The sequence below is a fragment of the Dendrobium catenatum genome, unplaced genomic scaffold, assembly GCF_001605985.2.
Source record: "Dendrobium catenatum unplaced genomic scaffold, ASM160598v2 fragScaff_scaffold_719, whole genome shotgun sequence".
NCBI lineage: Eukaryota > Viridiplantae > Streptophyta > Magnoliopsida > Asparagales > Orchidaceae > Dendrobium > Dendrobium catenatum.
Genome location: NW_021319181.1, coordinates 3,912 through 31,150, shown reverse-complemented (window position 1 = coordinate 31,150; position 27,239 = coordinate 3,912). Strand labels below are relative to the sequence as shown.

Genomic DNA, 27,239 nt, shown 5'->3' with positions numbered 1-27,239 from the left:
AGCAACGACATGTAATTGATTAACTTAATTAATATAATTTAAATTATTATTAATTATGTAAATTAATTAAATAATTAATAGTATAATAAGTGCATAAATTAATTGACTAAAATTAATTAAATTATCAATAGAAGTATTAGTTAAATAATTAATTATTTAAAAAATTAACTAATTAATTATATAATTATTAACACCCTATGAGAAGTTCCTATCATGATTTTTTTTTACTAGGACAAACATTTAATGCATGTTTCATAAGCACTTAGTCACAGAATTATATCTTAAATAACAACAAGCTACAGTTAGCTCTACATTAATTGGATGTCAACAACAAATATCATATATCTTTGTGAACATGGAGCAATGCATTTGTTCGCGTGCACTTGCTATGCATATATCAAGCGAGACGAAGATCATCCAGACAATATCCCATTTCATGAAGGTTTGTCTAGCTAGGCTGCACACTAAAGGCATACATGTGAGACCCTTCATTTGTGAGGGCAAGAACGCCCTCATAATTGCTCGTCGAACCCAAAGCAAGTATGGTCCTCAACAACTACCATTTCGCGCATTAAGTTTCGGTGTGTTTCTTGGGAGTTCTATTAAGAGAGTTGCTATTTGCATGTTTTACATTTTTGCAACTTGTATAATTTTGATGATTCCAAATATTATTGTTTTAAGTATTATATTCTCCTAACATTTTTTTGAAGAATTATTTTTGCTCTTGTGTGGACTAATATTTCAGGATAATCGTACTCCAGACTACTGAGGAATTCAAATCAAATTCAGCACATCATAGTTTGTAAATTGAAGTCTATATTTTTCATTCTATTGAGTTTGAGATATTGTGATTGTAATTGAGTAGCTTAGCATACACACACTTGGGGAGATCTTTAAAAAATCATATTTATCGTACGGGACGATCAGGTTAGTTATTCCCTCGGAAGAGCAATGGAACGAACAGGAAGTGAGAAAATTTTTCTAAGTCCTGATCGTCCAGACGAATTTCCCTATTCATCCAGGGACGATGTGCTCTGGATTCTCACTTTGAACTGTTCGTCCAGACGAAGTGTACCATTAGTTTCTAAACGATGGACTTTGGATTTCTCACTTTGTATTGATCGTCCGAACGAAGTGTATAATTCGTCCCAGGACGATTGGCTCTGGATTCTCCTTTGTGCTGATAGTCTAGACAATTCATCCTGTTCGTATCAGGACGAAGTTCTCTGGACACATGACATGAACTATTCATCCAGACGAACACTCATCTTCATCCCAGGACGATGTCCTCTGTTCCTTGAAAATTTGGGACCGTCCTACAGTTTCGTCCAAATGAAACCTTGATATAACTGTTCGTCCCAAGACGAACTTAGTTCGTACGGAAAGATAATCGGGTTTGAAGTCAGTTCATACCAATATACATTAGATTCATATGCAACTATTTTTACACTATTCGTACAGGACAATTTGACGATCGTCCAGGACAATCGACTGTGTACAAAATTGAAAGTCAGCAATTTTTTTGATGGTTTTTCATGTCTTTCCTATATAAGGTCCACTTAAAACTATCATGTAATATTTTTGCCTACTTATCTTCGTGTAAACTGAAGGGAGAGTGAAGGAGAGAGTGTGAGAGAGTGTTTGATGGAGGATTCTTACTACTGGAGCGTGAATGATTCATTTGGTTCTCAAAGGTAAGAATCTCCAATTGTGATTTTTGATTACTTCACTCTTTTCTCTCGTCCTTCTAGATTTCTCATGGGAAGATCTATCAAGGAGATCCGGTTCTCTACCGACACTCGTGGAGTGTGAAAGGACGAAGGGTTCTCTGCCTACACTTGGAAAGTGTGAACAGTCGAAGGGTTCTCTGCCCACACTTGTAGAGTGTGAAAGGACGGACGGTTCTCTGCCAACACTTGGAGAGTGTGAAAGGATGGACGGTTCTCTGCCAACACTTGGAGAATGTAAAAGGATGGACGATTCTCTGTCAATACTTGGAGAGTGTAAAAGGACGATAGTTCTCTACCAACACTTGGAGAGTATAAAAGGACGACGGTTCTCTACCTCACCGGATAGTGGTGGAAGATAGTTTTTGTGAAGGCTTCTCCGCCTTGATATGGGTGCAAAAGGAGAGTCACTAGTGGTATTAGTGCAATACTCAGAGGGTGCCTATGGGGAGTGGATGTAGGTCGTGTCTGATCGAACTATTTTTAAATCTTGTGTTTTTTTATTTTCTGCTGCTTTTGTTTTTACTTTACTTTATCGCTTAATTTGTGGTTGAAAAACCTTTTTCTACAAAAATTCACTAAATTTATTTTCGGTTTAAATTTCAAAAGAGGGATAATTTTTAATTTACCAATTCACCCCCCCCCCCTCTTGGTTAGCCGCTGGGATATAAGCTTAGGTCTAACAACCTAATTCATATTGAACAAGTTTCAACAAGTTCTACAACTTCTTGAAGGTGTCAGTTTGGGTACTGATTATGATATTTTCTATTATGTACAAGCTTTAAAACTTAATCCATATTTTGCTTAAGACCACGCAGTTCCTTGATGTCCAGTCCCTCTAGATCCTCCCCCATCCTTCGCCTTACTTCCCTCTGAGGTTATGATTGATCTCCTTCAAATGGTCAGTGTATTCCTATCATGGTATTTTTCAAACTCTTGCTTGGCATCTAGGTATTTAAATATCTTTTTATACACTTCATATTAAGCTTTGAAAACACCTCCCCACTCTTCGGTTACATTCTATGAATTCAAGTTGTATTTTTATGTTGTATGCAAATATCTTGAATTTATAATTATTTTCTTTATATTTAAATCCATAATTATCCTAAATTCTTAAATATGTTATCAAATAGTTTCTCAGGAATTAACAAGATTTAACATTTGTAATATCGAATAGTTTTTAGGATTTAACACCCTCAGGATTTACTAAATCTAGATTTACTAAATCCCACTAAAGTTAAATCCCACTTGTTGCCAAACTGCCCCTTAGGCTGGATTTGGGGCGGATTTGAGCTAAATCCAGCCAAACAACCAAAAATGCAAAACCAAATCTCACAGTAAATCAAAGTCGTGGTTGATAAAAACTCTCTCTTCTCATGGTAAATCCCAGATTTATGAAATCCTTCTGTTCGATGGATTTAAGGCATTCGTGTGGCGCGAGCGAAAAAGAATCATGACTAAAGAAGAGCGCGAAAGGGGAGAAACATCGTTAACTTTGCGGCTAGCTCCCGACGTGACTTCTGATCTTACAAGAACAATGTTAGCGAAGGAGGCAAACGTTAGAGGAGGAGGCGAAGAAGTTTGGACCCATTCAGAACTCTACTTCACAAGAATTCACAAGCATAACAACAACAAATAAATGTAGAAGATGAAAAGCTAACCCTAGGCAAGCAATGGCAATATTAAATAAATACTTAATAGTATAAATATTAAATAATTAATTAGATATTAATAAAATATTTAATTGATTTATTAAATAATTATAAGAATAATTATTAATTAAACTTTTACTAAAATAGTAAATAAAATTAATGAAATAAATAATAAAAAAAGTAATTAATGATTAATTATTTTAAATTATAATTAAATAATTAATTAGATAGTTATCATTATAATTAGAATTAAAATAATTTTTAAAATAATAACTAATTACTTCCCAAAAAAATAATTAACTAAGTTATTAGTAAAATACTTATTAAAATAACAACCTAATTATAGTATTCATAATTATAATTTATTTGTTTTAATTAAAATAAAATAAATAAGTTACTCATATTTAAAACACAAATGTTATATGAGTTAATTGTCTTAAATCTTGAATAGCATTGCTAAACAATCTCACCAGATTTGTCAAGATTTAACATATTTTTTACAAAACAGTTTTTAGGATTTAAACCTCTTTAGATTCAATAATTCTGGATTTAGAGGATTTATGAAATTATACTTAAATTAATTCCTACATGCATCCAAATAGGCCTTTAGTGTGAGAAAGGGAGAAATACCTTCACTGCGAGCGAGTGAGCTCCCATCGTTACAACCGATTAAAATGTCATCCGAGGAATTGAAGAAGCGACTTCCGATCTGACAGGAAGGGTTCGTCAAACGAACCGAAGAAGTGACTCATTGCAGCGAAGGTTGCATTTGGGAGGCTTTTTTGCAACTGTACTTTATGAAACACAACTAAAGGGTGTTGCAACTTAGTTCTCATAACTATATTTTTATATCATGTGTTTTCTATGATTCCAATATTTTATTGTATTGACTGCTGTTTCTCCTAGCATATATTATAAATATTATTTTTATTATTTGTGAGTACTAACATTGCACGAAAATCATCCTCTAGATTGCTAAAGACTTCAATATAGATAAGATTTGATTTATTATAATTGAAGTATATACTTTTTTATATTTTTCTTGAGTATGAGAGAATGTTATTGTAATTGGGTAACCGTGCACACACACTGGGGGAGTGTAAAAAAACTTGTATTTTTAAAATTAATCATATTGTATGATCATGGATCATACGGGACGATTTGATCGAATGTTCCTCCAGGATGGAATTAATCAAATCATGCCAGGAAAAATTTTCTAAGTCATGTTCATATTATACGAAATTACATTCATACAGACGACATCCAGAGTAAGAAATGGCTACGTATTAGTCTGTCCCGAACGAACTGAATTTTTTTTGAAATAATCATACTATACGATCTTAGTTTCATACAAACGACATCTAGAATACGAAATGGACTCGTCCATTTTCATACCAAATGAAACATGATTTTGGTTAAACAGATCGTACTATACAGTACTAAATTAAACCGATATTAATTTTATGCAGTATGCTATACAAAGTAAAAAATTAGTTCTTATAGAATAGTATTGGATAAATTGGTTCAATTTTGTACTGATTGTACTGTATGATTTCAATTCGTACATAAGCCAATCAAAGTACGAAATCGAATTATACAGGATCATTCGAGCAATTTTTGAACTGATCATATGTATGATGTGCGATCGTATCATACGATCCTTGATGGACATACTGAAATTTTTAATTTTTTGGAAGTTTTTGTGTCTTTCATATATAAAGTCCTAAAAACTGACTCTCATAGGACTCCTGCATATTCCTACTGCGAATTTCTTTTGAGAGTACACTTGGTGAGCGTTTGGGAGACTTTCTTGTGATTGGAGAGTGAGAGATTTCTTAAGAGGAAATTATGAGGGGATTCACAAGGTTGCCCAACGGTGAGTTTCTCTTACTTATTCTTTAAAGTTCTTCCATACTTTCTTGAAGACTCTTAGAATAAGAATTTCAAAGGAGCATCAGTACTCTACTGACACCAAGAGAGTGTGAAAGGATGATGGTACTCTATCGATACTAGGAGGGTGTAAAAAAATAAAAGTACTATGTCGACACTTTGAGGGTGTGAAAGAATGCTGGTTCTCTACAGTCACTAGGATGGTGAAAAAGGATGATTGTACTCTGCCACACGAGGGATTGGTGAAAGAGAGGTTAGTTATAAGAGCTTCTCCGCCTTGCTGTGGGAGCAAAATGAGAGTCACTTTGGTATAGTGTAATGCATGAAGAGGGAAACTTCAGGGAGTGGACGTAGGTCAAGTTATACCAAATTATTATAAATTTGTGTGTTCTTCTATTTTTATTTTTACTACATTTTCATTTTTTACTAGTCAATTTTATAATTAAAAATTTTATTTTAATAAAATTTTTATTGTGCTTAAAATTATAAAATAATTTTTTTAAAAATTTCAAGAGATTTTTAAATAATCAATTCACCCCCATCTTAGTTAGCCTTGGGATAATTACTTTAGGTCTAACAACCTATTTGGACTTAAAACTGGTATTAGAGCTTACTTTCAAAAATTAAGGTTTAGACAACTTTTTGAAAATGATCATGGCTACTTTTTGGAAACTATAACACACCTGAAGGATATTCGATCACTAGACCCCCATTGTTTTATAACATCCCTTTTGATTTTTGGAAAATACGTACATCTACTTTTCTTCAATCGCTTGACTATCGCATGTGGATTTTAGTACATGAATGCTACACTACACCAACTATAATTATAGATGGAGTTATAACTGAAACACTATTTACTAACTAGATTGTAGAAGAAAAAGACTTAGCTCAGATAAACGGTAAATATTTAAACAACTTTTTTTATGCACTTAAATTTGAAGAATATATGCGAGTCTCAACTTGTAGAACTGGAAAAGAAATTTGGGATAGGCATTGCATTACATATGAAGGAACTAATGAGGTGAAACAATCTAGAATGAACAATTTACTATATGATTATGAACTATTTTGCATGAAACCTAATGAATCAATCATTGACATGTATACTCATTCCACATAAATAATCACCTCATTGCAGGCTTTAGGTAGGGAATTAATAAAGTCTTAAAAAGTAAATAAAATTCTTTATTATTTGCCTTCTAGTTATGATACAAAGATAACTATTATAACATAATCAAAAGACTTAAATGTTTATTCTATTGACAATCATCTTAGATCACTAATTGATTACTAGCAAGGAGAGACTCAAAGATAAATTGATACAGGTGAGCAAAAGGAGAAAAATATAGCATTGAAAGTGGATAACTCAGAGAGTGATCAGTCTCAACATGAGGATGAAGATGGCATTGCCTTAATGACAAGGCAATTCATAAGTTTTTTTAAGAGAAAGCAAAGGAGACGTTAGTAATGAAATAAAGATAAGTTCAATAAAAATGCTAAGGCTCATAATAATATAATTTGCTATGAATGAAGGAAGCTTGGATATATCAAATCTGAATGCCTGAATCTTAAAGCCAATCCTATAAAGGAGAATGTCGAGGAGAAAAGAAATATAAAGAAGGGCAAGAAGAGATTACAAAGAGCATTTTGGGCATATTCAGCTTCAGATTCTTCAGAAATAGAAGTAGATGAGGAAGCCACTAATTTGTGTTTGATGGCCGATAAACTTGATCAGTAAGATCGAAAAGATGTATGTGACTTAACTTGCAAAAAGTTATTTGATGTTTCTAAAAAAAATTAATACTATATATAGGAAATTCAAAAAGATGCATGTTAGGTTGAACATAGAAGTTTTAGAATTACAAAAAGAACATGAAATCCTTAAGAATGATCACACATTGATTGATAGCAATCATATAAAATTATTGGTTGAGTTTGATTAGTTAAACAAATAGCATGAACTATTAAAATCATCACATATTGAACTTGAAAATGATTTTAAAATATTTATGAATAAATCTGATAGTAGAGAACACTACTTGAAAGTTGATAATGTTATTTTGAAAATCACTAACTCATTTTTTTAAGTAGAATTGAAAGCAATTGAGGAAAATAGGATACCACCCACACGTGAATAATTTTTTAATCCTAATTAGAAGCCTAAAATGTTAAAACCTAGGAAAGGACAATTTAATACATATAGATTAATAAATCTTTTTTCCTAGAGTGAAATTATTTTCTTGTGGATTAATTGAACATATCTCACACACTTGTATTATTCATAGTAAAACTCATTTAGTGTGAAGACCTAAGATGTATAAAATAAATTATATCAAGCATACATCTAGATTATTTTTGCTAAGAGGAGAATCCAAACTTGTTTGGGTTCCCAAGACTAATATTTGATTATCTTATATAAATGCTCTCATATAAGATTTCATGAGAGTATTTGGTACCTGGATAATAGATGTTTGAAGTATATGACTGGAGATATGACACAATTCATATTGTTAGAAGCTAGGAATGGAGGCAATGTTACACTAGGAGATAATACCATTAGGAAAGTGGTAGGTACATGCATGATTAGAAATTTGGATAATTTTTTCATTAAAAATATATTTTTGTTAGAAGGCTAAAAGTAAAACTATTGAGTATTAGTCAACTATGTAATAAAAGTTATAGTATAAATTTTTTTTCCACTAGCTGCATAATAAGCCAAAATGATATTGATATTTTATATGGAATTAAGTAAAATAATGTGTACATGCTTAATTTGAATTATATTAAATATTCTAATATCTTTTGTCTCAAAATAATTACTGATGAATCATGATTATGACATAGGAGAGTTTATCATGCAAGCATGAAAAATGTTTGGAAAACTATCTAAAAAGAATTGGTTAAAGTAATACCTAAATTAGACTTTACTAAGGATCACCTATGTGATGCATATAAATTATGAAAACATGTGAAGTCTTCCTTTCATTCCATTAAGAATCTTAGAACTAGCAAACCATTAAAAATCATTTACATAGATCTTTTTTGACAAGTTAGTACTGTAAGTCTAGGAGGTAAAGTGTGATGCCCCAGATATCAATAGTGAAGAGAGGAACAGTAAGGGAACGAGGTCTCACATAAAGTGTTTGGATTTGTTAGGGTTGATGACTTTTCAAGATTCACTTGAGTTAAATTCTTATTTCATAAGAGTGAATCATTTAAGGAATTTATAAATTTTTATACTTGGATTCAGATGAAATTAGGATGTGAGATTTTTCAATTCAAAATAATCATGGAGGTGAATTTAAAAATAAGAAATTTATAGTTTTTTATAAAGAGAAAGGAATTAATCACAATTTTTCAACACCTAAGACCCCTCAATAGAATGGAGTAGTAGAAAGAAAGAATATAATTATAATTAAAGCCATTAGAGCTATGTGGGCAGAATACTCACTTTCAAAATATTTCTGGGTTGAAGCGGTTAGTACAACTTGTTATATTCTAAATAGAATGAATATTATATCTATATTGAATAAGACACCTTATGAACTTCTTAAGAGTATAATACCAAATCTTTCACATTTGTATATTTTTATATGTAAAGTATTCTTTCACAATAATGATAAAATTCTTTTAGGAAAATATGATCCTAAATCTGATGAAGGAATTTTTCTTGGATATTCTAGTGTTGGAAAATCTTTTATAGTTTTTAACAAGAGAACTTTGATAGTTGAGGAGACCACACATATATTGTTTGATGAATATGACATTTTGGAAGAGCTAAGATTGGAAGATGATCATATTGAAAATACCTCTTAAGGAATTGAAAAGATAAATTTAGAAAAGATGTTGAAAAAGAAAACCATTTGCCTAGAGAATGTAGATTTTCTAAGAATCACTCTAAGGACTTAATTTTAGGTGAACCTAGTGAGTGTGTTAGGAGTAGGCATGGACTTAGCAAACAAGTGAACCATTTTTCTTTTATATCAATAATTGAACCCATTAATATAAATCAATCACTTTCAAATGAATTTTAGGATTTAGCCATTTATGAAGAATTAAATCAATTTGTAAGAAATGATGTTTAGAAATTGACTGAAAGGCTTAAGGATCAAAGTGTTGTTAGAACTAAGTGGACGTTCAAAAATAAAATTAATGATTCAGGAGTTGTGATTAAAAATAAGGTAAGATTGGTGACCAAGGTATAATCAAATCGAAGTGATTGATTTTGAAGAAATTTTTTCCCATGTAGCCAATCTTAAAGTAATTAGGGTTTTGTTAGCCTTTGCCTGTTTTAAAGGTTTTAAATTATATCAAATGAATGTTAAGAGTGCCTTTCTAAATAAGGTGATATAAAAGGATGTTTATATTGAGCAATCTCCATGTTTTGAAAATTCTAAATTCCCTGATCATATATTTAAATTGAAAAAGGCTTTATATGGACTGAAACAAGCACCTATGGCTTGGTATGAGAGGTTAAACACTTTCTTATTAGAGAAATCATTTGTGAAAGGAAGTGTAGACACCACTCTCTTTTTGAAAAGGATAAGAGATGACTTATTCATTGTTTAAATATATGTTGATGATATCCATTTTGGATCTATAAAAAAAATAATTTGTGATGATTTTTTAAAAATAATGAGTAGTTAATTTGAGATAAGTTTAATGAGAGATTTGAATTATTTTCTTAATTTTACTATAAAGCTAAATGAGGAAGGAACTTTTTTTAGTCAGCCAAAGTATATTGAGGACATCCTCAAAAATAATGAAATGGATAATGCTAAATCAGTGACTACATTAATGAGTTCCTTAGTGTAGTTAGATAAGGATCCTAAGAGAAAATTTGTTGATCAAAAGAAATTTAGAGGAATAATTGGATCATTGCTTTATTTGACTGCTAGCAGATTAGATATCATATTTAGTATTTATTTGTGTGCTAGATTTCAATCTAATTGAAATAAATCATATTTGATAGTAGTTAAAAGAATTATGAGATATCTTTTGGGAACTTAAAACTTATGGATTTGGTATCCTAAGCACAACTCTTCTTATGAAATTATTAGATATTCTGATTAGTACGTACACTACAAAAAATAATGGCTTTTAAGGCACCTTAAAGTGCCTTAATATGTATCTATTAGGGCACATTATATATTAGGGCATCAAACAATGCTGTCATTTAGGTGGCCGTTGGCATAGGGTTAAGGGCATTCTTATATGCCTTAAAAACTAAACTTTCATGACATATAATTTTGATGGCATAATATCTTCAATGACACCTATAAAGTGTCCTAATAGACAAGATTTTCTAACACCTTCATATGATGGAATTTATTAATACATATGACAAATATTATATGTCATAATATGCTAACTTTCCTAAAACATTTATTTGATGGAATATGTTTTATAATAAGGCACATTTAAGTTGCACAAAGATATTTGATTTTCCAACACCAATTTAATGAAATTTTTTTAATAATATAGCATCATTATATGCCTCAATATATACAATATTAATTACATTTAATTATCAATTAATTATGTTGGATCATAATATTTTGATTACAAATAATTAATCTCCAATCAAATTTCTAAATATCTCACGTACATATGAGAGCCAGCTTACATATGATATTTTTCTACAAATAAAAAATATATTTCATAAATATAAAATTACAAAAATTTCCCACCTTAAATACAACATAAATTCTACTTCAATCTTCATATATGTACATAATCAATATATTACAATCGTCACCAAACACATCGCTTGGTTCTTCATGTTAATTAAGATAAAAAAACCAAAATTGAAAACAAGTGCCAATCTTAGTTTATATTCAGCTCATTAATCTTAGAAAGAGATCTTCGTGTAGGACCTTCCAAGCGATGGCCTGCTCGTAGGACACCAGGCACCCCATGCTCTACATGTAGATGCAATTTGGGAGATAGGCAAAGCCCTGCAACAAGAATAAAGAAACAAAGTAGTTTTAAACATGAATCAAATCATGAAGACTATTGAAATGTAGCTTTTTAAATATAGTTTCAGTTGCTAAAAGATGACCTGTTGCATTATCTTAGGGAACCAAGAGCATAGAACTTTTCAACTGGTGTCATCAAGTATCTTCTTCAGCGAAATGTCTTGGAGGCCAACGAGAGTTGTTTCAAGCAGGTCAAGTCCAACTTGGTTAGCGAAGGTGAACAAGGGAGAAGCATGCTTAGAGTTTATATGGTACCTTGGTTAGAAAGTTGAGTTCAAGAACAAGAAAAAAACAAACAAAAAAGCTTACCTTGAGAGAACAACACATGATTACATCATGATAGTGACATAGGAATTTCAGAGTTTCACCAGCATGAGTATCGGTTCTAATGAGTTCAACTCCAGTATGAAACTTGTAATAAAATATCATTCATGGAATAAAAATAATTAAGAAATAAATAAGAGAAGTAGACAGCATACTTTATAAAGAATGACACAAAATCCAAATTGGTGCTTCTGTATTCAAGCATAAATAAAATACTTCTGTATTCAAGCATAAATCAGGGAATAAAGACGCACAACAAAAAAAATTAATGATTTGTGTTAAATAAATTTTTTTTACATAAATGTTTTGTTTTAACAAAATATAATGCTATTTTGAGTAATTCTATTTCATTATGTGGAGCTCATGATACATACCAGTAACTTCGAGAAATCCACAACAACAGGGTGTAATCCTCAGGTGAACCAGGAGTATGCTTCATTCTTAATTGGTTGCAAAGTCTAGAGGGAGAAATTGCCATTGCTACCCGTTGGACTGAGGCCACAACACTTCAAAAATATTGTCGAGCCGTTGCTGTGACATTTCACGGAGATGGTTCTCAAATTTAAATTGGAATGCAATGGTCAAAACTGATCTTCAATTGCTTGGATATTATACTGTGGCAATATTCTGATGGAATCATATACTGTGGCACTATTCTCAAATGTAATTTGGAATGTAATGGTTAGAACTTCCAAGACCTCTTCATTTTCCACAGTATGAGTAAGAGGAATAATGATATGGCTGCCCAAAAAACCATTAATGACCCTCAAACCAGGAACGACATAATTAGGACTTGTTCCCAGTGAAGCAGCTGAATAAGCATCAACACCTGAATCAGCCCACTCGGACCGATGCTCCCTCATAAACTGAACTAGTAAAGCAAGTGGCACATTCTGAAGATTAAACTTGCAAATTTTATTAAGAGCCTCATGGGTAAATTTACATTTGATTTTTTTTTTAATAAACAAGTGATATTAAATTTTCAACTAATCATCCCATCATTTAATTCACTTTTATTCCCTTTTAAAGTGCCAAAATCTACTTAATAAAATAAAATTTAATTTTATGCATAACAGCTCTTTCTACTTTACATCATAATAGGTGTCATTATTTGTCACTTGTGGATAGCGTTCTAGCAAACCATTTTCTACTTCACCGACATTCTCATGTTAAATCGTGACATGTATCTTATAGGAATTATCCAAGCAAACAATTACCTATTCTCACCGCATTTGAGTTAGTTTAAGGCTTGTCGCTTCTAGATAATGCCACCCAATAGAAAAATTTGAATTTGAATTAAATTTATCAATTTGGGCATAAGTTCAATGATTGAATATCAACTTAATATAAACATGCAAATATTCTTGATGGGGCCTGATACCAATAATGAGGATCAAAAATAAATTAATAAATAGTGAAACTAAGCGCTTAAATTAGCTACATAAAATAACCACGCAAAGCACCAAATCAAATAAAAAAAATCCAGAAACAATCAACAAATGGGGCCTCCAAATTCACTTGAGAGTTGAACTAGTCACACAAACATTGCTAAAGTGAAATTTTTAATATGAAAGTTAATATCCTATATTACGGAAGATACAAAAATAAACATTGTTTCAATGCAAAAGAACTTAAATATTTAAGTACTTACAAACTAGGCCCATTCTCGTCATGACCTGCAATAAGTGACACTCCAAAAGGCCCGTGATTGCAAAATAAAGGTTATTTAATTTCAAATAATTGTCACAAGCTCCTTGAATTTTGAAAGAATCAGCAACAATAATAAACAATATAACAACATAAACACTAATAAAGGATGATAATGCATATGATTTTGTGTATGCGCACTATTGAATTAGAAAGCAATAGTTTCAGTGATTATATCTTGAATAAGTGAGATTTTGAAGCATACGATTCTAGTCACAAATTTTAGAAAAAATTATTTAAAAAAAAAAACGGACACTATTGCAATCTTGTTTACAATGAACACATAAAGAAAAGTAAGTTTAGCATTGATAAGCACCTAGTTCATATGACCTGCGGGACACTTCTGAAACACATAAGCATCAAAATGCTGATTATTAAAGAGGCAAAAATTAGCAAAGGTCATATTGAAAGGAATTACTCATCTCATACAAATCCCGTCGTATTTTAAGCAAAACATTACTACTATAACTTTATTAGATCTTGTGGCATGTTAAAGAACTTCCTGATTCCAATGGTTAAGACTATTAGTTGTATCTCTTGAAAAGCAGCTTGAAATATGAACAACTCCCAAATATAAAAGTAATTTAATTATGGTTTTAACAATAAGATAAAAGCCATGAAAGAGACAAAGCTCACTTATTTGGATTTCTCATTTACAATACTGCACATACCAGTAAGAGTATTATATGGCACAAAATAAGAGTACATATACCTTTTATGCTTGAAAAATATTCCACAACCATCACGTTTCTATCCAGTTCTCTGAACATAAATGCTGGAATATCCATGTTTAAACAACATCAGAACTTTTCTTGGACTGAATTACAGAGGCCGCTAAAGAATTGCTTGAGAAGGAACAATTAAGGGAGTAGTAGAATAAAATTTGAAAAATAATAAAAAGAAGTACAACAATTTTATAGTCAACTAAAATATTTTTTTGGTTCAATAAAAATATAAAGAAGTCTTAAATATAAAACCCTAAACAAAGTGTTGCACAAACATAAGTACTTACCTGTTTGTCCATAAGTAAAACATGTTTGCTTTGTGTTTCTCAGCATATTCTGTAAGGTTTACCTAAATCCATAAATCTCAATAAACAAAGACAGTCAATATAAATTGTTACTTGTTAGTGAAATCATAAATCAATTTGGGCCTAGGGATTTCTGCCTATTTGGTGTTTTAGTGATAATCTATCAACTACTAGCAAGAATTTGAAGGCTTTTACTTAATAAAATGTTCTCAGTAAACAGTTTGGTTCTTTATATGTCTCAATATTGTGTGTGAACATTTTAGCCATGGAAGCTTTTCTTCCCAAGTAAATTAGGTTACAAATAACATCCATGCAATAAATCACTTGTGCATTAAGATTGTATATTTTCCACTGTTTCAAAAAAAAAAAAAAAAAATTAAAGCATGGTCTGCATTCTAAGGAATCAATCACCATATCTCCCAACAACTAAACAGTTTAATAAAACTTAACTCGGCACAAGTGCTACTGCACAATCATAGGTGAAAAAAGTAATAACAAAAACCAACTAAGCTGGATTCAAAATGCAAAAGATGCAAACTAAATACCAAACCAAATTGCACATCAGATAAAATTTCCCAAAGTTGCCAAAACTGCCTTCCTAGAAGTCAGGTTGCAGAAAAACTACCTTCCATAAAAGCTGGTTGCAGAAATGGTCGTCATAGGGAATGGATCAATAATAACAACTTTCATCATTGTCGAGTTAAAGACATTAAACCGATCCTTTGCAACAGAAGAACCTCAGGCTTCGTAAATAAAGGCAACCATGGAGCTAAAAAGGAAACAATGACAAAATCCAAGAAATCAGCCACAACCGTACAAAAACTCAAACAGAGAAATCTCCATAGTATAACAAAGCTTGTACTAGGGACTTAAATTCCATCCAGGTGAAACAAGATTATTTTGAAGCCAAATGTTCATGCCAAACTAATAGCATGGTACAATGAGAATCCTTTTTGGAAGTTATAAATCAGCACTTGTATCGTACTCGAAGAATTTGAATCTTAAAAGTACACACAAATTTGAGTGAAAAATGAAACAATATAATGAAATTTTACATTCCTCAATATCCTTGTTACAATCAAAATGAGCCCAAAATTTAGCGGTCTCACAAATTCTCATGATGAACCATAATGCAAAAATCTAACGTTGCAATATCAATATCCCAATGTTCAAACAATAGCTCTCATTTTGTCTATTGAACACATTATTTCCTCGCATTTTTGAAGTAGAATGCTTCAGCTCAGAACTCAACACAAATAATAATGTGTTTAATCAATACATCTTAGCTAGAAATGACAATCATTATGAAGAACAGGTAGAGCAAAACAAGGAACAATGTTGAACCTGTCAGCATTATCATTTCAACAAACAAGATTTGTAGCTAGGAGAAAAACACCAGGTTAAACTCTAAGAGCAACAAATATGGGAGAAATCAAAGGAAAGGTCTGTTGAAAAATCACTAGGTTCCTTTCCACTAATAAATTCAGATACTTTCCCTCCAGGAAATACTTATAAAAAATAATTAGTTAGGAGAAGAACGCCTGCACATCCCATGTAAAATCCCCTATGATTGTAGGGGAAACTAGCTTATAGCATAAGAAAATGACATTAAAAACTATAGCTTAAGTTCTCCTTATATTTTTCAAACAACGCATATCAGAAAAATAGAGGATCCATCACCAACAGATAGTGTATTTGACGGTTGGCTTGGGACAGCTGCATACATTCATTAAATTTATTGAAAATTTGTTGTGGGCAAAGTAGAGCTTTTGAAAACTACTATGATATTATAGATATGTTAGATGATAGATTTTCTACAATCACCACATTAGTCGATCTAATTGTGAAACCTCTATCATAGATATTTCTTAAAAGCAGCAAGAAAGTTGTATCCAAATACAAATGCAGCGGCAATTTGGAAAATAAACTTTAAACAAATACCAACAGCTAAATCTATCACCAGGTGAGTTATTAAAAACTTAAGAAATAGTTTGATGCATTATGGGGGTTCAAAGCATTCTAACATTGTCCACTTCCTAAACTATAATAGCTTTCTTTATAAGAAACACTGCAAGAACCATCCAAGACAAAGTAGGTGAAGGCTGAACAATCATCCTAAAATTGCAACTGTCTTATATTAAACCATTAATCCGATAAGAGCAGCTGACATCCATCCTACCAATCTGGGTCTACGCATGTATCCATGCCAGAAAAAAAAGGTAACAGATCAAAATCAATGAATAAGAGAAAGGCAACATAGGTTCGACGTTCACAATAGTGTCATTTCCAATTTCCATACTAGGAATGCTGATTTACAGTATAATCATGCCCACCTGGTAGATTTATTAAATTTTTTTATGTCTAAAAGCAGAAAATTTAGAACTTCCTGTGACTTTGCTAAATGAACAATGTGATGCCATTTTTTAATTATCAATCTTAGAAACATCGTCCATGATATTTTCATACTCATAATAAAATTTTGTTGTATTATTTAAACCATTCTCCAAAGTATCATGGTCAGTCATAGAAATTTTAGCAATTTGGACAAAAGAAGAATTATCAACTCACAGAAACTTAAAATAGTTTAAATGCACAGCCATCAGAGATCTCCACTTTAAGCTTCCTCCAAATTCCTCTCACTGCTTGATCCTCAAAAGACATCTCCACTCACATTTGTGTCTAAGGATTAGACATTTTCAGTTGAGAAATAGCATAAACAGTAATCCAAAGAATATCGAAAAAGCAAATGAGAAAACATCAAAGAATATTAGCATAAAGCCCAATCTTCATGCAATAGAAAGCAAATAACGTAAAAAATTACCATTACGAACAATCTGAATTAAATTTTTGCAAACATCTTCTAATAATGATTCTTGTTTCATGTGTCAATACTACATAAGAATATGCAAAATAAAAATGCTAATGAAGAAAGAGTAACCGTATAACCAAATTCTATCAACATATATATAAACAAATTTTATAGTATATGTAAGACTATTCAAATCAAAGTGAACTCATAAGAAATACTTCATGGTGTATATTAATCTTCTTCACGAACAACCTGAATTAAATTAATTACATAAATATAAGTAATTTGATTATTTAATAAAAAAATTTAAAATTAAAAAATACTTACTAAAGCTTGAGGCCAAGCAACATAAGTTCCAATTGCATGTCCAATTGTTGTTAAAGTACTATACAATCTAATCAAGTGTTCTTCCCAATTCACAGGAATGCTTATATGAACTGAACACCAATTAGGACCTAATGGATAATTACCAGTCATATGTGTAGGATCCATACTTTGAACATATCCAATTGCCATAATTTTAATAGAATCAAGAACACTTTTGACTGAGACTTTAGTTCCAACCTATACATATGAAGTTTAGAAGATCTAACTAAAATTTGTAATAACATTTGAAAGATTAAAATATGGCTCTATAAGTTCATAAGTAAATAGTTTGCTTACTTGAATATGAGCACTATCATTGAAAGAGTGTACATCACCATTTTGAGAATATTGAGTTGCTCTTAATGAGGTGCTATTAGTAGCATGTTGTGTACTTTGCATATCCAACTTCATTTTAGCAATTACCTCACCTTGTTCTTGGACTTGTTTTTCCATTTTTTTGAATGCTTCCTTGTAACCTTCTATTAATAGATAAGCGCTACTTCGATTTGGGATTTCTCCCCACGCAACATAAGGAGTTACACCAAATACATACATGCGAACTCTTCCAACCTTGTCATTTTTAAGAACCTTTGAGAAAATATCATCTCTTCTAACATCTTCTATTTGAGATTTTTGACTTCTTATTTCCTTCATTTTTTCCTAAATATAATGAATATTAACTCTTTCATATAAATTTTTGTATTATGCAATAGTTTATTATAAGTACTTACCAAAGCTTCACAAGAATCAATATTATTAATAATTCCTTCTTTTGTGTAACTCCTTTCAAACATTTCAACTCTTGTTGGTGAGTGACCTATGCTTTTTTCCTTAAAAAATTAATAAAAATAAAAGAATAATTGACTTCAAAATTTAAGTATAACACACACACACTGATAGAAACATATATATAATTTACCTGATCTTCACGCACTTGACCGAAACTCCTTTTTCCAGTTAAGTGCATCAAACTCTTTTTTTACCTACTCTTTTTATTTCATTCACTTATACACTAAATACAAAATGCGAATTAATAAAAAATATGATATGAATAACACTTTAAAATTTATAAGTTATGATAATATACCTTTGATTCTTCTGAATTCCAATATGAAAGAAGATTTTTCCATTGATCTTTGAGTATCCTTCTTGGCACATTACATAGTTGTAATTATGTAGGCATATTTGGATCATAATATCAAGATTTAAAGTCTGCTTTCCAATTCCTCCATTTCTTCCCAATTGATTGAAGAACCCATACATCACTAGCACGAGTAATCTCAAATTTCTCCTGAAAAAAATAAAATATTTAATATTATATCCAAAGAATTTTGTTATTTTATAAATGAAACTAAAATCAAACAAAACAAGTAGACATATTATGAAGATAAATACCTGAACAACTTCTAACATATTTTTTTAAAGACTTTGGCATTTGATCCCAACTTCTTATATCAATAGGTGCAGATTTCCCATTCCGAGCAATAGTTCCTAAAAAATCGACAATAATGATTTATTTTGTCCAATAGGTTGTCCATATTTGTTAAAATTAACAAGAAGTCATTCTCCACCATGTCGGGTATCATGATATCCCCAAATACTACACATATGTGTTGGACCTCGTTTTTGTTTTTGGTCCTCATTGCTTGTACCTACTATGAAAAAAATATATTGAAATTAAAGTCTTGTAAGTAAAATAAATGTAAATGTAAGCTAAGCATATAAAGTTTGATAATATCTTAAATAAGAGGCATACCTGCAACATAATTTTCGATGGTATTTGTTGGAACATCTATTTCAACTTCAGTTTGTTCTCTATATCCTGTATTTCTAACATGTGTTCTGGTGTGTGGTGCCATTTCTTAAAAATCATTATAAAACATATACATGAGTAAAGTTTAATAAGATAAATAATGCAATTTATCTCCCATGTTGCTCACATAATCTATGGAGAAAAATAAAGTATGTAATATATTCAAAAAAAATATAAGGTTCACCACATAAAAACTAAATGCAACCTTCAGATAAACACACATAAGAAACACATAAAACCACAACATGTTACATAGTAATTAGATTGATATAAGGATCTAATGATATAAGTAAAAAAAAGGTCTAACATTACAAAATAAACATTACACAAATAAATTACTCTAGTAGTATGCCATCAACTTCATCTCAAGTCCATTGAACTTCATCATCAATAAAATATTGTTGAGTAGAAGTCTTACTTTGCAAGTAGTCATCAACATCCGTGCTTATGTGAATGTTATTAATATCATTTCTTGGAAATGTTGTAACAACAATGTACCATGTAGGATCAATAGGATCTTCCACATAAAAAAACTTGTTGAACTTGAGAAGCAAGCACAAAATGTTCTTGATGTCATTTAATTTTATTAAAATTAGTCAAGATGAAGCCATCCTCATCCTCCTTAAGTCTTTTCCCTTTAGAAACCTAATCTCATTCAAATAAAACAACTCTTCGCTCTGCTGTGTAGTCCAATTCAATTATATTTTTTAAGATCCCATACTATGTCAAGTTACTTGAAATAGGGCTCTTATCTTTGATACTTGCAAAGCTTGAAGTTAGAGCTTTAACCATCACTCCATAATTTTGTGTTTTTCTTTTTTTCATCAAATCTATAACATAAAATCTAAAACCATTTATAAGGTATTTCTTGTATAGAGTGACAACTTTGATGGACCTCTAGCTAAGCTCCTCAAATCAGTAGAAATAGTATCATCCTTCAATGGATCAATTGAAGCAATCTATTAAAATAAAGTAGATGTAATCAGTAAAAATTCTTATGTAAATTACATTAGCATTATAACACTAACCTTATTAGCAAACCAAGAAATGAAATCCTCATTGTGCACTCTTTTAGCTTCATGCTCTCCATAGCGAGACCTTTTTTGTCTTATCATTTCTTTAACTATAGTGTAATGTTCACTGTATATAATCATAAATTTTATAAGAATATAAAAATAATAATTATATAGAAAAAAGAAAATATGTATTCTCTAACTAATTTTTTTTACCTAACATATGACTCTATTTCCTCACAATTGAAAAGGACATATCGATGTGCTTTTATGAGTGTGTCATCATTGAAGATATTGACCTATCTTTTTTCAAGTGCCTGACCATTTGTATTAAAGATATTAAGTCCTTCATTCAAAATATTTTCATCCAACTCATTTCTTCCAAGTTGATTATGCCTTATTTCCACATGCTCAGCAAAATATAAAGAGCAAAATGTTAAACATTCCTCTGCAATATAACCTTCTGCAATTGATCCCTCTGGACGACTTCTATTTCAAACATATGACTTTAACTTACCCAAAAATCTAAAAAAATTGTTTAATAAATGATATAATTTTTTTATTAAAGTTAGATATAATAAATTAAATAATAATACATTAAATAATTTCTAACCTCTCAATAGGATACGTCCAACGATAATATACAGGACCCCCAATCCTTGGCTCGGTGGCCAAGTGAATTGTCAAATGCACCATGATATCAAAAAAAGCAGGAGGAAATATTTTTTTAAGATGGAAAAGTGTAGTTGCAATTTCTTTTTCCAATCTAATAAGCTCAATTGGGACAAGAACTTTAGAGTACAAGCCTTGAAAAAAACATCTTAAATGAATCAAAGGAGAGTGAACTAACTTAGGCAGGGCTCGTCTTAAGCATAATGGAAACAATTATTGCATTATTATATGATGATCATGGATCTTTAAACGAAGTATTTTCAATGGGTTCATTTGCACTCGTCTTGAAATATTAGATGCATATCCATCTGGCACTTTAATATTTTTCAATACTTTACAGAAAATTTCTTTTTCTTTTTTGTTCATTGTAAACCATGTTGCAGGTAAATAAGTATGTCCATATGAAGTACAAGTAGGGTTCAATGTAGGACGTATTCCCATTTTTTCCATGTCTTTATGTGCATTCAAATGATCTTTTGTCTTTCAATCAAGATCTAACAACGTACCCAAAATCTTATCACATACATTCTTTTCAATATGCATAACATCCAAGTTATGGCGTAAAAGATTTTTTCCCCAATATGGCAACTTGAAAAATATACTAAACTTCTTCTAATTAGAAGGAAAATTAGGATTAGCAGATGTTTTGTTTCCAAACTTCACATTTATATTTCTTAGCATGTCAACAATTTTGGATCCATTAATTGGTGTTGGTATTGTCCCATATTCTTCAGAACCATTAAAAGATCGATTATCTTTTCTATCAGGATGATCATGATCTAAGAATCTCCGATGTCCCGTATAACATATTTTATGACTGGAATGTAACCACTCAGAACATGTACTCTCTTGACAAATAGGGCATGCAAACTTCCCTTTTATACTATAACCTGATAAGTTAGAATAACATGGAAAATCATTTATAGTCTATAATAATGAAACTTACATTTGAAAATTCTCCTTAGAACATGTATCGTAAGTCTGCACACCAATTTCTCATAACTCTTTTAACTCAGCTACAAGTGGTTGTAAATAAACATCAATATCATTTCCAGGTTGAGTTGGCCCAGGAATAAGCAAAGAAAGCATCATGTATTGTGATTTCATTCACAAATTAGGTGGCAAATTATATGACATCAATACAATAGGCCAAGTACTATGAGTTTAATTCATTGTCCAAAATGGATTAAATCCATCTGATGCTAAACCCAATCATACATTTATAGGATATACAGCAAAAATAGTCTAAGTGCTGCCAAGCTGGAGTGTCTGTCGGATGCCTCAAGCAACCTTCTTTTATACGATCTTCTTTATGCTAAATCATATATGATGCAGTCTTAGATGACATGAATAATCTCTACAATCTTGATGTTAATGGGAAGTGCCATATGTCTTTTCCTACAACCATTTTATTTTTTTTACTTGATATATCTTTTGAAGTGCTATCTTCTGCAACCCATCTTGACTCATTAAAAATATCACATTAATTCTTAAATTCATGAGGAGCCCAATATAAAATGCAATCATTGTGACATGCATCATATTTTTAATAACTCAAGCCCAAATCCTGAATTATCTTCTTTGTCTCGTAATAAGAATTTGGTAGACGGATATCTTCAATTGCTTCCCTTAACAAGTCAAGCAACATAGTAAATGATTTTTGAGTCCAATTACCAAGGCATTTAAGCTAAAGTAGCCTAACAAGAAAATCAAGTTTTGAAAACTTTTTTACATCCGGGAAATAATTCTTGTTGTGAGTCACTTATGAACTTGTAAAACTTTGCAGCAACTACGTTTGGTTTATTAATTTCTTCTCGTTCATCTGCAGTATTACTTTCAAACCTAAATGCATCATTTAATAACCCTTCCATGTCATCATTAACATCATTATCAATGAGAGAATGTGATCCAATGTCATTTTTAAATGAAGTTTCCCCATGAGTAGTCCAATGGTAATATCCAGGTTTGAATCCTCTCCAAAGAAAATGAGCTTCAACATCATCTCTTGTCCTACAAATGCCATTTCCACAATCTCTACATGGGCATAATATCATTCCACTTGAACTTCCATTATTGAATGCAAAATTTAGAAAGTTTTTAACTCCTTTAAAAACCATATTACTCCTCGAACAATACATCCAACTTCTATCCATTTCCATATTATAACCTTCATATAAGAAAGGAGAAAGGAATATTAGAAATCATGAGAGCTAGTGGATGCATATTCAAAGGGTTTAAAGTAAACTATTTGATTTGCATTATAAATAAATAAGTTATTAAGCAATGACTAAAAAAACTCTTCATGAAAAAATAAAATCTTATATAATAACATTGATAATAAATTTTGGCAAATCATAGTCTAGTCTTTTAAATAGGGGATTGAAAATTCTTGATGATTCCTGCTGGATTTCTACTTTGTTGTTCAATTTCTTTCTCTAGATATGCTTCAACATATGCTTTTGCATTTAAATTTTCTTTCAAATTTGTGTCTCTGAGCATTCAGGTCCTCCCTAATCATCATTATAATTTAAGCATGAAAGTACACAATTTTAGCCATACAATTCATTTAGATTTTTGGAATTTTAGCGATCAAAGATCAAAAGATAGTTTAAAAAATGAAAAAGGAAAAAGGAAAGAGGAAAGTTAGCCAACAAAGTTACCCTTTTAAAAAATGAAAAAGGAAAAAGGAAAGTTGTTGAAGGAAGCAAGAAATTAGCGATCAAAGATAGTTTATAGAGTGAAATCATTCTCTTATCCCCCGATCTCCTCATTAACGAATCTGATGTTGTTATTAAACCTCTATCCCTTATTTATATTATCAAAAAACAAATAAATAAAAGGAAATACAAAATGTAATTTATTAATTATTAAAACTATATTATTGATTGATTCCTTTATTTTTAGGTTGTAATATTTTTAAGAAAAAAAGGGAATTTTTATAATATTTAAATGAAATATCATTGAATCATCGTAGTTAATTCAGAAGACGCTAACACAATTTTTGTAATTAGTTTAGTAGAAAATGAAGCCTTTAAAACATTGGAATGTTCTATATATTGTGATTTTTTATTTATTGTCAAATATATTGCATTATTATTATAAAGTTCTTTAATTCTGTAAAAAAATAATTTTAAATAGATTTTTAAGGATGATTATGGTGGAACACATTAATTGAACAATGTGTTACTTCTATTCAATCTCAATAATCTGGATATTCATAAACTTAAAAACATGTATGTTAGCCTATTTATTTGGAAGATTCATTTGCTAAAATTTTGAGAGAAAGTAGGTAGACTTGAGTATTTGCTCTTATTATAACTCTTTTTAGTTCATCACATCCCTGAAATGAACTCTATGCTCTCAATGCTTGGATTAATTCTTTCAAAATGTAGTTTTGCTTGACTTAACTATTTTACCTTGGTGATTATTCATATTTGGGCTCTGATAAACAATTAGTCTCCTTTGATGTCATGATAACTAAGGCTTTGTTTGTGATTACTTTCTTACTGTTTCTTAAAACAACTTTCAAGTAAAAAAAAACATATATCTTTGAACTTAATTTCATAACTGTACGCACTTATCAATAGGTGACTTGAGGCTAGTTCTCCTATTTATTCAATTTGTCACTTATACTGAGCTTTGCACTATGTGTTGCACTTATTTATTTGATCACTTGTATTGAGCTCTACATAATGGTTCTAATCCTATGAATCATTTTAGGACTATAACCCCCAATTGAAAAAGGATGTAAGCTAGTCTTTTTTTTTTGCATTTAGTGTATTAGCACAAAATGTGATTCTATTTAAATATAACATTTCAGTAAATTCTCAAAATTGGTTTTTTAAACTATTATATGGTCGAGGGTCCAAGGGGGTAGCGCCCCCTGGCAGGTATCGACATTTTTAAATTCTAAAATACCTTGGCGGGGATCGACAATGTAAAATACATAGTAACAACATAAAAGAAACTCTTTTTTTACTGTGCCAATGTTATATAACATACAAAGAAACTTATGATTTTCTTAGTTCATGGTTTAATAACTCATAATAATCAAGATTAATTGATGTCAAAAAGCAAATCAAGAGTGTGAGCACAAGGGAAAGGGCAGAAGTGTACAAGTCTCATCTCCTATTTGGTCTTTCATATACTATTTTTAATTCCTTGGATCATAATTCCCCTCTTTGTTTTACTTCACACAATATTCCTCATTTTCATGCAATTTGGTCGATCACCCAAAAATAAGGAAAACTTAAATCAGCATTTCTCATTTAGTGACTCCTTTAAACCCAATAATTTAAGGATTATATTTTTCACACCACATTTCATTTTCTAATTAAGGCTTCCTTGTAGCCTTGATTACCAATCCTATAACCTATTAGTGATTCAAGTCTAAGGAAACTTATAATCTTGATGCTTGAAACATATACCCCTTTTTATCCATGTTTAGAGAAGAAGGGCTTCCACATTCATACTCCTCATTCCTAGATCCAAGACTGGGTATCATATCAGAGCATATTGTGATCATATTCCAAATCACCAAGAATAAAATTCTCCATCCCATATAAACATTTGAAGAATCCCTGAATTAGAGGATGAAAAAATCCTTCAAAGTCATAAACTCAATAAAAAGTAATAGCCGGGGGATTTTTAAATTGTTTATCCCCACCAGGATATTTTTACATCCTTTGTAAGTGAATTTTTTTTTTTAGTTGTAAGGGTATTTTTAAATTGTAAGCGAAAAAAAATTAATGTAATGATGTCATGAAACTGTAATCAAGTCAAGTAAAGCAAAGTATAAACTCTAAAGCAACATGTTGATATAAACAGGAAGCAATCGAACAAGAAAACTAAGAGAAATAAAACCATACCAACATTCGGATGAGTATTAAGACCAACGAAATATTTACCTGACCAGCATTCGGGTGGGTATTAATGAAATATTTACCTTTCAGTAATTACAAACAATCGCCTTTTATTCGATTGTTTCAAAATTGAGAGAATCTTAAGAACCTAAATATCAAAAGAAGATAATCTCAAGAACCCTAGAAATCAAAAGAAGAAAAAAAAAATTTCTGAACCCTAGACAGTGGCATTGGACATTCAAAGGAATTAAAAGAATTTTACCTAACGCGGGCTGCAACGATTGGAGGAGGAGAACAACAAGAAGAAGTGAACAAGAAGAAGCGGGCAATAGAGAACCTTAGAAAAAGTGAAAGAGGCGAACATGAGGCGAACAAGAGTCGAACAGGATTGCGGCGAACAAGAAGAAGAAGCGGGCTCCGTAAGTATAACTTATCGCACGATTTCATCCTCACGCCAAACCTCTCACGCCAAATCACTGTTACTTAGCACGAAATAAAATTTGCTGTAATAAATATTTCTTAAGGCATTTAAATAAAAGGGTCATAATAATATGCCTTTAAAAATAATTTTTTTTTTGTAGTATAAGATTTTGTAGGATGTAGGGTTGATAGGAAATGTATATTTTGAACTTGTTAATTTATAGGGAACTCTTTAATTTTTTGGCCAAGTAGAAAATATAATTCAGTAGTCCTATCTACTGCTGAAGTATAATACATTATCTTAGGTAGTTATGTGGCAAGAGTTTTATTTATTAAAATAATAATTAATTGACTTAGGATTTTCTATTAGCATAATTCTGATTTTTTGTAATAATACTAGTGCCATATACATTTCAAAGAATCCTATTCAATATTCTAGAATCTAGAATATAGACATAAGGTATCACTTCATTAGAGATCATGTAGATAAGAGAAAAAATGAATTGCATCATGTTGCTATGGATAATCAACTTGCAGACATTTTTACAAAATCACTGGTTTTTGACACATTTAGCATTTTAAGGACCATATTAGGTGTGATTGATATTAAGGTTTAAATTGAAATTATGCAAACTTGATTTATTATGTAATCATGTGTTGTTTATTTTTCTTAGGTTGTTTGTGAGATTTTGTATGTTTGTGTGTTTTCACTTTATTTATTTTTGTTTAATTTTTCTTTTAGTATTTTATCATTGGTATTATTTTTCAATGTTTTGCATGTCATTGGATTTAAAGTGATTGGTTTTTAAAAGATTTTCTGTTAATCATGTCTTATTTTCTAAGTATTCTTTTCGTACTATACGAAATTTTTTCATACTGTATGAATTATGTAACATGTACATGGTAGGTTTCTAAGTTAAGAATATAAAACTTAGTTTTTTCATAAAATTTTATACTATATGATGATGTCATC

General features: G+C 30.7%; 1 long non-coding RNA gene across 6 annotated transcripts; it reads right to left on the bottom strand.

Annotated features, from left to right (window-relative positions):
* Positions 1 to 10,956: 10,956 nt before the first annotated feature.
* LOC110101757 lies at positions 10,957 to 26,217 on the bottom strand. 6 transcript variants are annotated; one of them, XR_003701270.1, is made up of 10 exons: positions 26,109 to 26,217; positions 19,243 to 19,347; positions 19,058 to 19,141; positions 18,882 to 18,977; positions 18,574 to 18,777; positions 16,880 to 16,990; positions 13,994 to 15,080; positions 11,560 to 12,467; positions 11,334 to 11,452; positions 10,957 to 11,229 (listed from the first exon to the last, which is right to left on the bottom strand). It is a non-coding gene; the product is annotated as an uncharacterized LOC110101757 (long non-coding RNA). The 6 variants fall into 6 exon arrangements; XR_003701268.1 differs by having other exon boundaries at positions 11,334 to 11,661; positions 11,949 to 12,467; XR_003701271.1 differs by having other exon boundaries at positions 11,334 to 11,505; positions 11,949 to 12,467.
* Between the last annotated feature and the right edge of the window lie 1,022 nt (positions 26,218 to 27,239).